At 40.4% G+C, this 12,944-nt stretch overlaps 1 long non-coding RNA gene across 1 annotated transcript; it reads left to right on the top strand.

Moving 5' to 3' along the window:
- Positions 1 to 328: 328 nt before the first annotated feature.
- Positions 329 to 12,246, top strand: LOC124861289. The gene is made up of 3 exons (XR_007036582.1): positions 329 to 468; positions 10,857 to 10,998; positions 11,148 to 12,246. It is a non-coding gene; the product is annotated as an uncharacterized LOC124861289 (long non-coding RNA).
- Positions 12,247 to 12,944: the final 698 nt, after the last annotated feature.

Below are 12,944 nucleotides of genomic sequence, written 5' to 3'. Positions count from 1 at the left end.
CTCAGCCCGCACAGTGTGGAATGAAAGAGGCCGAGACGCTGACATCTAACAATAACATCAATGTGAGAGGCAGGTGATAAAAGACTTGTCATTCTTGTCAAACATGGAAGCCACAGAGGACAAAAAAAGGTAAGCAGAAGTCTGCCTTCTTCCGTTTCCTTATTATCTTTATTATTATTACTGCAGCAGGCAGTCAAGGTTCACTAACTGAGCACACTTAACTGTGTATGGTGTCACACACCCACCCCACACACACATAAATCCTGGCTCTCCTAACACCAGCCCTGCTCTGTGTGCTCTGCTAATATTGACTCTCCTGACGAACACTGCCTCTATTGAGTCAAACACAGCGCTGTTTGACTAGAATTAGAACATCATAGAGATAACAGCCATGGACCTGTCCAGGCTGGAGCGGCGGCGCTAATGTGAGGCAGAGTAGGAGAAGGAGAACCGCAGGTGATGATGGAGGTGAGGGTCAAATGTTTTCCTACTTTTTAGTAGTGCACAATAACCAGTGCACAATAATAATCGCTTGTGAAGCGTTTCTCTGTGAAATCCCACAGCTTTGTTGTTTCTGTCTGAGCAGAGCTGTGTTTATTTTTTCATTAAGCTCATTGAGGCCTTGAGGTTGTAAAATTGGCTTGTCACCCGGATTATTGTGTAGTTTGTTTCTCCGTGATGAAAATGGTGCTGTCAAACTTCTTGGAAGCAGGAATAAAAGCCTGCTTGTTGTGCCAAAGTATGCTTTTCATCTGAATGCAAGTACTAAATTCTTATCATTGGTTACACATTGCAGCTATAATGTTAACAGCTCCGCCCAACTGTAAAACACACACACAGATAAAAATACACTGATAAAAAACGCCTACTTGATTATTCCTCACACCCAGGCCTACTCACCTGCTTGGTAGCTTTTCTATCTCCATCTGTCACATATGCAGACTGTGTCTAAAATCTCTTACTAAACAGTCCTCCATATCTATACTTTATCGTTCACCTTAATTCCATGAATTCCTTCCATTTTATGCTCTGATGTTCTTCTGCAATCTTGTCCTTTCTGCTAAAAGTCTCACAATACGGGTGCTTGAGAAGAAGAAAAAAACAAAAAAAAAAGCATGAGCATCAGCAACAACATGTAGCGGGTGCTTTAGACTTTAATTGATTCAAAGTTTGCAAAAATCAGGTCCATCTTTTAGAGCAGGCATCATGATGTGATGGGACAGACCATAATGCATCAAAAACAGAATAACTGTTTTCATGTAAAAATGTTAATGAATTATTTTATTTTCATGTCAAAGTTCTTCTCTATTAATAATTTGGCCCAACAATATAAAGTAAATTGCAGGTTTTTGATTAACAGTAAAAACAATTGCTACTGTCCTTAGCTTGACCACTAGATGTCAGTAACAGGTGCAAAGTGTTCCTTTAACAAACTTCTTTGTAACTCTTGGTGATATACGAAGGCACACATCTCATACAATGCTTATGTGGACAACGTTTAATCGCCTTATAATTCCTTGGACTACGGTACAGAAATATGGACCTAAGACAAAATAGTATGAAAATAAGCATCTTTTTAACTCAGGGTAAGTAATAATCAGTTGTCACTAAAAGATAACGGGGAAAAAATAATAATATTATCCAATTTTTATTCACTAATTAGTAAAATGCAGAAGCACAAGCTGAAGGATTTAAACTGAGTTTCTGTTAACTGTCTAATAGTTGTAGCACAAAACCTAACTTTTAAGGAGGAAAACGCAATTTATATATATCATATATATTGTATATGATATATATATATATATATTACACTGTAGACTTACAAGGGTTAGCTACTCAGATCAAGTCACTTTTGGTTACTCTTAAAACTAATGCTGTCATTAGCAGGTGAAAGATAAATGGACTGAACATTTAGAGCACTTTTCTAGAGAAACTGATCGCCCAAAGCCACATTTACTTATTTGCACTCTTAATGTTCACACATTCATACGCAGATATGCATTTCGGTAGGCAGCTTGAAGTAAAGTGCCTTGCCCGAGGGTACATCAACATATCGTGTCTGTGTGGGGCAGGGGGGTGGCACTGGGGACTGGAATCAAACTCAAATCTACAGTATCTGATTGCAAAGAGAGTACTCCTGTGTTAAGGATGCGATAAGGATGGAAATAAGATGGTGATGACAAAAACTTGCCAGAAGAAAGGGTGACCTTCTAAAGGCCAGGTCCATGCAGGGACACAACCATAATGGGTAAAAACCATCAACCTCAAAGAAAGTAGGGGAGTGGATGAAGGCCTTAAGAGGAGGAAACCTTGTGCAATTTACTCTATAAGTCTTTGACAGACTACTCTGGTTTACACCACCTTTCTTACATCTCTGGTACACTACTACAAATATAGTTCTTAATATTATATGTTTTGGTGAGCAACTTTCATTGTGTTTTATATGTGCTGCAATGTGTTGGAAGCCGAACCCATGGCTGTTCTGTAACCTCTGACCCTTCCAGTCAGAATTCCAACTTCAGGGGGAATTCTTGTTTATATTTCCAACTGGAAACTCAAGAGAATCCAACTTGCGAGTACAAACAGAAAGCACAGAAAAGACAAATTTTGATTAGCATTTGACCTTTTCTCTGAATCCTTTACTTCAACAGCTCACATCTGAAATTTTAATGGTGACAGAGTCTGGTAAAAGCTAGAAAGATGTGGAACAACAAATGTTTAAACATGTCCTCCTTGCAAAATGTCTCAAATATCTTACCAAAAATGTTTCTCTGTCAACACAAGATGTACAAATAGCAGAAAATGTGTTATTGTAGAGGGTGAGATGTGGTGACTTTTGTGTCATTCACAAACCTGGTGCTCTGTGAAAGGTAAACTGTCATGGACAGACCAAATACTCAACATGATTACACAACTACTGTTCAAGCTAGGTTTAACAATAAATCATGTTCCTGCAGGTCTTTCTATCTACGACCAATACGTGCAGTTTAGCTTAGCCATCTGGGTCAGCTGGGGCCATGTTTTTCAACCTGTGTGAGCAAGGGGAAGAGCTGCAAGCTCCAGCAGCAGGCATTGCAGCAATCTTTTCTGCTTATATGGTTTCGCTTTATTCCTACCGGCCCCAACGATATTTTGAATTGCCCTGGGTTATGTATTCACTCAGTCATGTAAGCTAAATGAACCATCCATAATGTAGATGAGAAAAGAAAAAGAGATTGAGAGAGAAATGGGGATGTAAATCTAGCGGTGCCCCCGGTGTTAGGGAGGGAAGAGAAAGAGATGTCAGCATTTCCACACATTTCACTTTCAAATGAACCAAAGCTGATTGGAGAATCAAACCTTTTTCTCTGCACACATACCAGATAGTTCAAGTGCATAAAAAAGCTGCAAAAGATGCAAAAACGTGTGAATTTAAAAGATAAATCATGGTGAGAGCTGAAGTCTTATATTTATCCACTCATCACTTTTATCTTTACAACATCCCTGCCCAAATTTTACCTTCAGGAGTTAATGGGTCACCTCAGTTAATATATGGTTGCTTTCCTTCAGTGAGAGTTGTGTTTTGTTTGGTCATTTATTATCTCATGTCAAAACACAATGTACAGTGCCTTGCAGAAGTTTTCATATGCTTTTAACTTTTTCATATTTTGCCACATCACAACACCTAACTTGAATGTATTTTATTGGGATTTTATGTGATAGACCAATACAAAGTTGTGCATAGTTGTGAAGCTGAAGGAACGAATACATGGTTTGTAAAACTAATTTCAAGTAAATTAATGACAAGTGTGGAGAGAAATTTGTACTAAGTCCCCTCTGCGTCAATACTTTGTAGAACCACCTTTGCCGCAATGAGAGCCGTACGTCTATTGAGGTATGTCTCTACCAGCTTTGCACATCTTGAATTTGAACGTTTTGCCTGTTCTTCATTGCATAATAACTCAGTTTAGTCAGATTGGATGGACAGCATCTGTGAATATCAAGTCTTGCTACAGATGTGTAAATGATCTTAGGTATGAACTATGACTGAATAATCAGGACTGCAGAGAGAATAATCAGGGCTGACCTTCCCTCCATCCAGGACTTATACAGGTCTAGGGTCAGGAAAAGAGCTGCTAAAATCTCTGCAGACCCCACACACCCTGCACATAAACTGTTTAGAGTTTTACCTTCAGGCCGCCGCTACAGAGCACTGTTTACTAAAACCAGCCGCCACAGAGATAGTTTCTTCCCCCAGGCTGTTTCTCTGATGAACATTCAATAGAGTACAAAACAACAGCATACAGATGTGGCAAATGCACCATTTTACTATATATGTGTATATTGTACATTGTAAATTTGTATATTCTGTAATGCAAAAACAGAACAAAAGAGCAAAGTGTACCTGAGTCAAATTCCTTGTGTGTATGTACGAACTTGGCAATAAAGCTGATTCTGATTCTGATGACTGGGCCATTGTAACAAATAATTATACTTTGATCTGACCAGCTTCGTTTTCCCTGCAAAAGAAAAGCATCCCCACGGCATGATGGTGTCACCACCATGTTTCTAAGGGCAGTTGTCAAGTTCAAGGTGAGGTGTGCTTAGTATTTTACCACACATAGCTTTTTGCATGAAGGCCAGACATTTTTAATTTGACCTTATCGGACCAAAAAACCTTTTTCTACATGTTTTTTGTGACCTCTACATGGCTTTTGGAAAACTGCATCTTCTACCTTAACATGGTTTTATATTGTGCACATATAGTTTTTTACCTTCCAGTTGACATTTATGCACTACTTTGTGTTGATCTATCACATAAAATCCTAGTTACATACATTGACGTTTGTGTTTGTGTTTGTGAAGTTATAAACTGTGGAAACGTACAAATAGTATGAATGCCATTGCAAGGTATGTACCAATACACAGCATTGCTTCTTCTGTCTGCAAGCCATCTCTTTTCAGTTTGATATTAACAGGCATTTTTGCACTTGGCACTCTGGAAGATGATGCAAGTTATTTTGTGTCCTCCATGACAAATATTTCCTGGCATTTCACCGCTTCCAAAATACTACAGCCAGTTTGATATTAGATAAATATTTGAGCTGGCGCGCAATGAAGCGTATGTCAGATGGGGAAACAAATTATAAAACGGACTGGCACAACGGATGCATTTAGCTGCTCAAAGGGAGGAAAAAGACAAGGGGAGAGGGGCCTTGTGTGTTGTCCATTAGACTCCACTCAGTTCTTCAGCAAACAGAGAGAATGCTAGCCAAACAAGTTTATTCAAGGGGGTTCTGGGTGGACCGTGTTAACTCAGCAAATCCAGCTCCACAAACATGCTTCAAAGAATCCTGCTATCTCTGCAGAGCCTTTGATGTGGTTATTGATCACACAGTAGTCTGTGAGAAAAAAGGGATACAGTGGAGGTTTGGCATTCTCAGTTCTGGATCAGATGGAACAGATAATAGCAAAAACATACTCCCCTCATCACATTGAGGCGTGCTTCAGTTATAACAGCTGTACAGACATTTTTCAGCTTTTAGACAGATGAAATTAGAAGTGAAATATGGTAGAGCAAATCAGGTCATCCACCCTGACAACAGGACACTGTGCATTACGTCTTGCAGCAAACGATCAGTTGAGAGTGATATGACCTAATATGTACAAACTTCAGTGTGTCTCTTCATCACGAGGCAAAATAAAAGAATACCTCAAATATTTTTGATGGGTCTGGTGTCACGCTGCGATGGTAGTGAAAGCAAAGCAAACACTTCCACAATTACACGGTCACGCTGTATGCTACAGAAAGGCAAACAAAGTCTGTTCTTCTTAGCAAGCTGAAACAACCACCCACAGCCGTGCTCCTGTCTCACACTGAGACCATTAGTCACAATGATTTCTCTGCCAGCTGTCCTGGTGTTTGCTTTAGCTAGCCTTGCAGGCAGTTTGAACCTCATTTGAATTCTCACTTCAGTTTATCAGGCGTGCACCGAATCATTAGAGTCCGTTAAGTCCGATGCAGATGTGCTCCTCAGGTAATGTTCAAATGCAAGAACTCATTGATTTTTAATCGTTTGAATAAACAGCACGTTTGTAAGCATATCAAAGCTATTCTGTGTTGCTGAACTTTTTCACATTTTGTAATGTTACAGCCTCAACCTTTTGTCATAGGACAAAACAAAGCGATGCGTAATTGTGCTGTTTTCCACATGTCATGCAAAGGACACAGCAAACATTTGAAAGAATGTGCTCTTCAAATAAGCAAATAGAGCATGTTGGCCTACACGCAAAATGCTATGTGTAATGGAAAACTAACACCCTGAAAACACCCTCGTCACAGTCAAACACGATGGTGGCACCGTCATGGTGTTGGGATGCTTTTCTTCAGCAAGAACAGGGAAGCCGGTCAGAGTTGATGGGAAGTGGATGAAGCTAAATACAGGACTCCTGGAAGAGACTCCTGTTAGACATATCCCAAAAGACCCCAAAAGAAGCTGTGATTGTCGTGAAAGGTAGTTCTTACAAACTGTTATGAGCATTTAGTATATAGAGATTTTTTTTGAACAATTAACCTCACCTGTGATTTAAGACACTGATTTGCTGGGTAAAAAAAAATGCCCAGAGGGACGACCTATGCCCCACCTCCTCCATCCTCCAACCACCATGCTCTATAAATCCATCTTTTGTTGGTTTTTGTTTTTAGTATTTTGTTAGGCAGGGAAGTTTGCCAGATAACATTTTACTGCTTGGTTGCTCCAAAATCTCTTCATGCTTTTGTTTATTTTGGTAATGCTCCAATCTCTTTTGGTTTTTTTGTGAGTACAATTTTTCATTAAATATGAGTTCAAGAATTTGCCACATTATATCATGCGTACTTTGAGCTGCTTTGATTTATGGACCTAAATACAAACTGTTAAATCAGAGGGCTGAACACTTGCAGCACGCACGCAACACTTTTTAGATTTTTATTTGTTATACATTTTATAAACCATGCATCATTTACCTTTCACTTCACAGCTAAGCACTGCTTTGTGTTGGTCGGTCACATAAAATCCCAATGAAACATATTGAAGTTTGTGGTTGTAATGTGACAAAATGTTTAAAAAGGTCAAGGCATTCAGATACTTTTGGAAGGCACTGTAACAGTTTTTTGTGGACAACCGCCCTTGTTTACATTTTCCTGCAACTGTCTGATTGAAGTTGCTGCTTCATTAGAAACTTTCAAATTATTCATAAGCCAATTTCTTGACATGTACCTGTAATTACCTACCATTTAGAAAGGGAAGCGTCCAAGCTTCTGCAAGAAAGGGCCAAGCTTCTTAAAGATAAAATGCTGATATGTATGTGTGTGTGTTTTCAAAGAAGCTTTTGTGTTTCCGTGGGAGTTCGTGTGGAGGATTCTGACTGACTGAGCTTTATTCAGACATTATAAAAAGTCAGGTGGTGCAATTTCACCCTCATCCAAATGCCACCTATGATTGTTCACAGATAAGCTGGCTCTACTGTGAGTAATTTGCATGATAGCATTGGCAAGACAAAGGTTTCAAATACCATTCTCCTTCCTGCAGCAAACACAGTCAGATATCAGCTTAAGGAGTTGGTTAAAAGCTATTTATAGCAAGCTTACATTTTTTCATCTTGATTGAGAGAAAGATAAATCAATCTGTATCGCATTCAAACACCATTTAAGCCTCATACATCATCTTGCAGTGCACCATTGTTAGCACAACAGTTTCTGGCATTTCTTCTTCTTTCGTTTCATCAGCAAATTGCTCGCAGCACTCCTTAAATAATCAGGCAATTGCACGCAAAGCCTGGGTTACGCTGTGGCGTTAACTAGATGAGATCGAGCACTTGTTAAAAAGCACTCAGACTTTTCTGTGAAGGACACATTGTGGTTTCAATGAAAATGAGTCGACGGAAATCAGTCATGGCACACTGTCACCACAGTGAAGAGACAGCCAGCTAAAAGTGCAGCCAAGCCACATATACTGGGCAAGGAGAATACACTCAAGTGACAGCTGCAAGCACTTAGTCAGCCGCCAAGAACAAAGAGGGGGAGGGAAAACTCTTCAGCCCAATTTGGCAATGTGAGGCTACACAACAGCGGCTCCCAGTATTTTCAATAAGAAATAGGTCATGTCTTGAAATGCGACTATCAGTGGCCAGTTTTTTTCCGCGTTGATATGTAAACCACAACATGCATGAGGTGAAATAGATTCATCCAACCACTGATGATAACTCAGGGATATAAAATGGAGAGTGTCAAATGTAATATGTGTTGTGCCTATCTTTGGAACAGCAGTCAAGTGCATGTACAAAAAAAAAACATTAGCAATGTAGACTTTGAAAGTCTGAATGGAGCAGCTCTGTGACATGAAAGTCTAAAACATCTGAGCTGAAGGAAGAGGCAGCAGATGTATTCTGCCACCTAAAACGTGCACTTAGAGCAGTTCTACTACAATGTTCTTTCATACAGCTGAAAAACCAAACATAACCTCGAAGAATCTCTAACAGCTTGCAACTTCTTTGACCCATCTATTCGCCACAGTCATTAAAAAAGCACTCTGAGCCTTAGGCATCTATGTTCATTTTGCAGAGGTGGTGCATTTTAATTGGGCTCTGTAAACTTTGTATCAGTAGTCAGTATAGTACCTGAAGTAGATATGTCTCTGAATGACCTCAGCTTGGGAAAACAGAAAGTCAAGCTGATGGCATGTCTCAGTGGGGCCAACATGAAAATGATTTCTACCATTTTAAAACAACCCATGTTCAAAACATTTATGCCCCGTTCAAACTACTGTCGCACAATCGCTCCAACTGCTTATGGTTTTATCGCAGTGGAGATGTCTGTTGGTGTATTTTTTACACATACTTGTCCTCTTCAGGTTGGAGGGGAGTTCCTGCCTCAAGTGGAGGAGTTTACGTATCTCGGGGTCTTGTTCACGAGTGAGGGAAGAATGGAGCGGGAGATCGACAGACGGATCAGTGCGGCTGCCACAGTAATGGGGGTGCTCTGCCGGTCGGTTGTGGTGAAGAAAGAGCTGAGCCGAAAAGCGAAGCTCTCGATTTACCGATTGGTCTACGTTCCTACCCTCACCTATGGCCATGAACTTTGGGTCATGACCAAAAGAACGAGATCCCGGATACAAGCGGCTGAAATGAGCTTCCTCCGTAGGGTGGCCGGGCACTCCCTTAGAGATAGGGTGAGGAGCTCGGCCATCCGGGAGGAGCTCGGAGTAGAGCCGCTGCTCCTCCACATCGAGAGGAGCCAGTTGAGGTGGCTCGGGCATCTATACCGGATGCCTCCTGGACGCCTTCCTCGGGAGGTGTTCCAGGCACCTCCCACCGGGAGGAGGCCCAAGGGACGGCCCAGGACACGCTGGAGGGACTATGTCTCTCAGCTGGCCTGGGAAAGCCTTGGGCTCCCCCCGGAGGAGCTGGAGGAGGTGTCTGGGGAGAGGGACGTCTGGGCGTCTCTGCTGAGTCTGCTGCCCCCGCGACCTGGTCCCGGATAAGCGGAAGACGACGTGTACGAGTACAAGTACAAAGATTTGTATTGGAAGCATTTGCCACCATCTAGCAGTCAAGAGTGTGAAAGACATCTGATTGTGATTTTAACAGAAATAAGCTATATTTGAAACACTGTGATAATGGACCAGAATGGTTATCACATGCCTGAAAGTGGAAAATTATTACTATGCCCATTCCGGCCAGCTGTCCCTAAATGCATCCTATCTAAATCAATGTTTATGTTTGTTTAAGTTTGTTTATGCTTATGCGTTTGGCGGAGGCTTATATCCAAAGTGACTTACAAATGTGATATAAAAGTGTAGGTAGCATCAAAGCTAACAACAGGCCACTTAGAAGGAAGACCACCAGTCAGGTTCCGATAGAGGTCACAAGGTGACAGTGTAGAAATAAAGTGCAGGTATAGAGAAAAGTGTAGTAGAGGTGAGAACAGAAGTACAGGGTCGGTGCTGGGTAGGAGATGTGCTCTGGAGAGCTGTGACTTTAAGTTTTTGTTGAAGATAGTTAGGAACTCCCCCTGTCTACCTTTTTTGTTTAATATTTATTGTGTCATATTCAAGCCAATAGTCTCTACCTAATTTAGCATATGCTTGTTAGCAGAATCAAAATTTACTTCTTTATTTAATTTTAAAGTAATTCAGGCAGTTAGCGGTTGAAGTGCTTCATATGAATGCCACCGTCAGCTTTGCATAAGACATGTATTTATAATACTTTATTGTGAATATCTAATGCAATATAATTCAGTGTAAAACAAAATCCAGAGAATCTCTGCGCCAGAAAGTATTTCAGTAGTCTGAGGTAGGCATTGGCCCTACCTAGCACACCACATAGTTTAAAACGCATTGGAACAACTAAGTCCAAACAACGCTGTACTTGTTTGGTACATGTGCATACCGAACCAACAGGGCCGTACCAGCTATTTTTGGTACATCTACATCACATCCCTAATTATTAAAAATAAAACAAATACGACAACAATAATTAAAGTTAAATAAAGAACAAAGAATTACCAGGGGGGTTATCGGCTTCCCAAAATGAAGAACTTCGAAGACATAATTCTGAATTCCAATGTCTTACCTCATCTAAGAAAGAAAACTTATGAAGGGAAATACAGTATATTCAGTTCTCAGGACTGCAACACCATCCTCAAAAATGAGAGTTTGTTTTGATTAAATCTATTGGACTACGAGGCCATTTATAGAGGCTTACCAAAACATAGTTAAATTGATTTCATTACATCGTGTCTGTGTGTGCTTTGGAACACGGGGAACAAGTACTTTATGTGTAATTTCATTTCTATTTAAAATATATAAGGAAATGCAATTACATTTTTTCTTTTCCAGAGGATTATGATGAGATCCAACATTCCTTGGAAGGGGAGCAGCACCCGTCATATTTCTTGATGCCCAAGCAGCATAGGGACTCCACGGTAGCCAACTGCTGATCTGGCCGATGGGTGGCTACCACTTCTGGATTTTAGATCATGTAAGTAGTTGCACATGCCATGTGTGAAGCTTTAAATGATCTATCATGTTATCTAAAGGCCAAATATTTGCAGGAAAAAAAGCAGTAATGTAGTTCTTTCATGCAGTTTAGCTCTAAGCTGCACTTAGCTAATGTCTTCTCCTACTCAGATCAAGCACACCACAATGGCCCCCAATCGTTCAGCTGGCTGCCTCCACAGCAGTTGGCCAAGATCATCGTCCTCCATAAAAAAAAAAAGTCTATTGTCTTTTCAACATCACTGAAAGATTTCCAAATCTTGATAAAAATAGGAAGAACAAATAAATTGCATCAATTTGCATAGAAACAATAGAACAAGTGATTTTCTCTCCAGGGAAATCATGTATTCTTTAAACTAGGTGCAAGTTTGGAGAAGCCACTCTAAAGGTTGAACCAAGCGTCCATCATCAATGCTAAGGTTGTAGCTGCAAAGGTCCCCTTTCAATAGTCCCCTCTCTGACTAGCCATTTGTTAAATTCTTCGATCAAAACCTCTGTTTTGGCCAACGTGAAATCGCCTTTACCACTGTCTACTGTATGTAGGATACTGATGGTTAGTAACTGCTCAACACAATGCAACCTCTTTTATACAAAACTTTCTCTTTAAGCAAAATGAATGTAGGATGAAAAAACAGTGAAGCCTGGTGAGCCTTGAATGGCTGAGCGATGGGCAAGATGACAACTCACTAGCTGTCAGCACTGATCTGTGTTCGCATAGTTTTCTGGCCCAACACATTCAGCTGGCTGCCAGCCACAGCCTTGACATATAAAGACGTAGTGTAGACCCCGACCAGAGCTTTGGTTTTTCAAAAGCTATGCTCTCATGCACTATTTACGGATGCTTCCCACTAACTGACTTTAATTGTCGGAGAATGTTATGCTTGCCACTAAAAGAGAGCAGAAAACCGTGTAATAGGTCGCGGTTTAACGGACAGCTGCGGCTGTAATTGAGTCACTTGTTTCAACTTGCCCTTCAAATCTGCAATTATTCAGCTGATGCGATGCAGATTTGGAGGCGAATGGAAACCATCATACCTCAGAGGCCTGTTACAGCTCTAGTATGGTGCACAGCTGGATAGGGTTACACTCTATCTCTCCTATTTAAGCCCACTTTTCACTGCCTGGTTCAGAACAGTGTGTTAATCATGTAAGCAGAAAAAGGTCACGTACCTGCTGTTTAGTTCAAATTTAGATACACAAAACAGTAAATGTGGTGTAAGACAGCTTTGATAAAAACTGTGTAAATTAGCAATAGATCAAATGGCCACAGTGCCTTGCAAAAGCATCCATACCATTAATCTTTCTCATATCTTGACATGCTACAAGCATAAACTGCAATGTATAAATGGTATTTATTTTGGGATAGTTCAAAACAAAGTGGTGCATAATTGTGAAGTCAATGGAAAATTTTACATGTTTTTTTTTACAAGTAAATATTTGAGAAGCTTCACACACGTTTGTCTTTAGCCCCCTTGACTCAGTACCTGGTAGAACCATCAATCCCTGCAATTACAGCCAGAAGCCTTTGAGGCATGTCTTCACCAGCTTTGCACATCTTGAGACTGAAATATTTGCTTATTATTCTTTATAGAATAGCTAAAACTTTTTCAGATTGTGTTTCAATTTTTGAGACAAATTCTCAATAACATTTAGGTTTGGACTTTGACTAGGCCACTGTAACATACATGTATGCTTTGAACGTAACCATTCTAGTGCTCTGGCTGTATGTTTGTCATTGTTGTCCTGCTGGAAGTTGGACCTCTGCCCCAGTCTCAAGTCTTTTAAAGCCTCTAACATGTTTTCTTTAAGGACCTTCCTCTATTTTGCTCCATTCATCTTGTCATAAACTCTAACCAGTTTATCTGTCCCTGCTAATGAGGAGAGCCCCCATGGCGTGGTGTTGCCATGTTTTATCATAAGAATGCTGAA

Source organism: Girardinichthys multiradiatus, chromosome 2 (genome assembly GCF_021462225.1).
Source record: "Girardinichthys multiradiatus isolate DD_20200921_A chromosome 2, DD_fGirMul_XY1, whole genome shotgun sequence".
Taxonomy (NCBI): Eukaryota; Metazoa; Chordata; class Actinopteri; order Cyprinodontiformes; family Goodeidae; genus Girardinichthys; species Girardinichthys multiradiatus.
The sequence above is the reverse complement of the archived record's forward strand: the minus strand, read 5'-3'. Positions and strand labels throughout refer to the sequence as shown.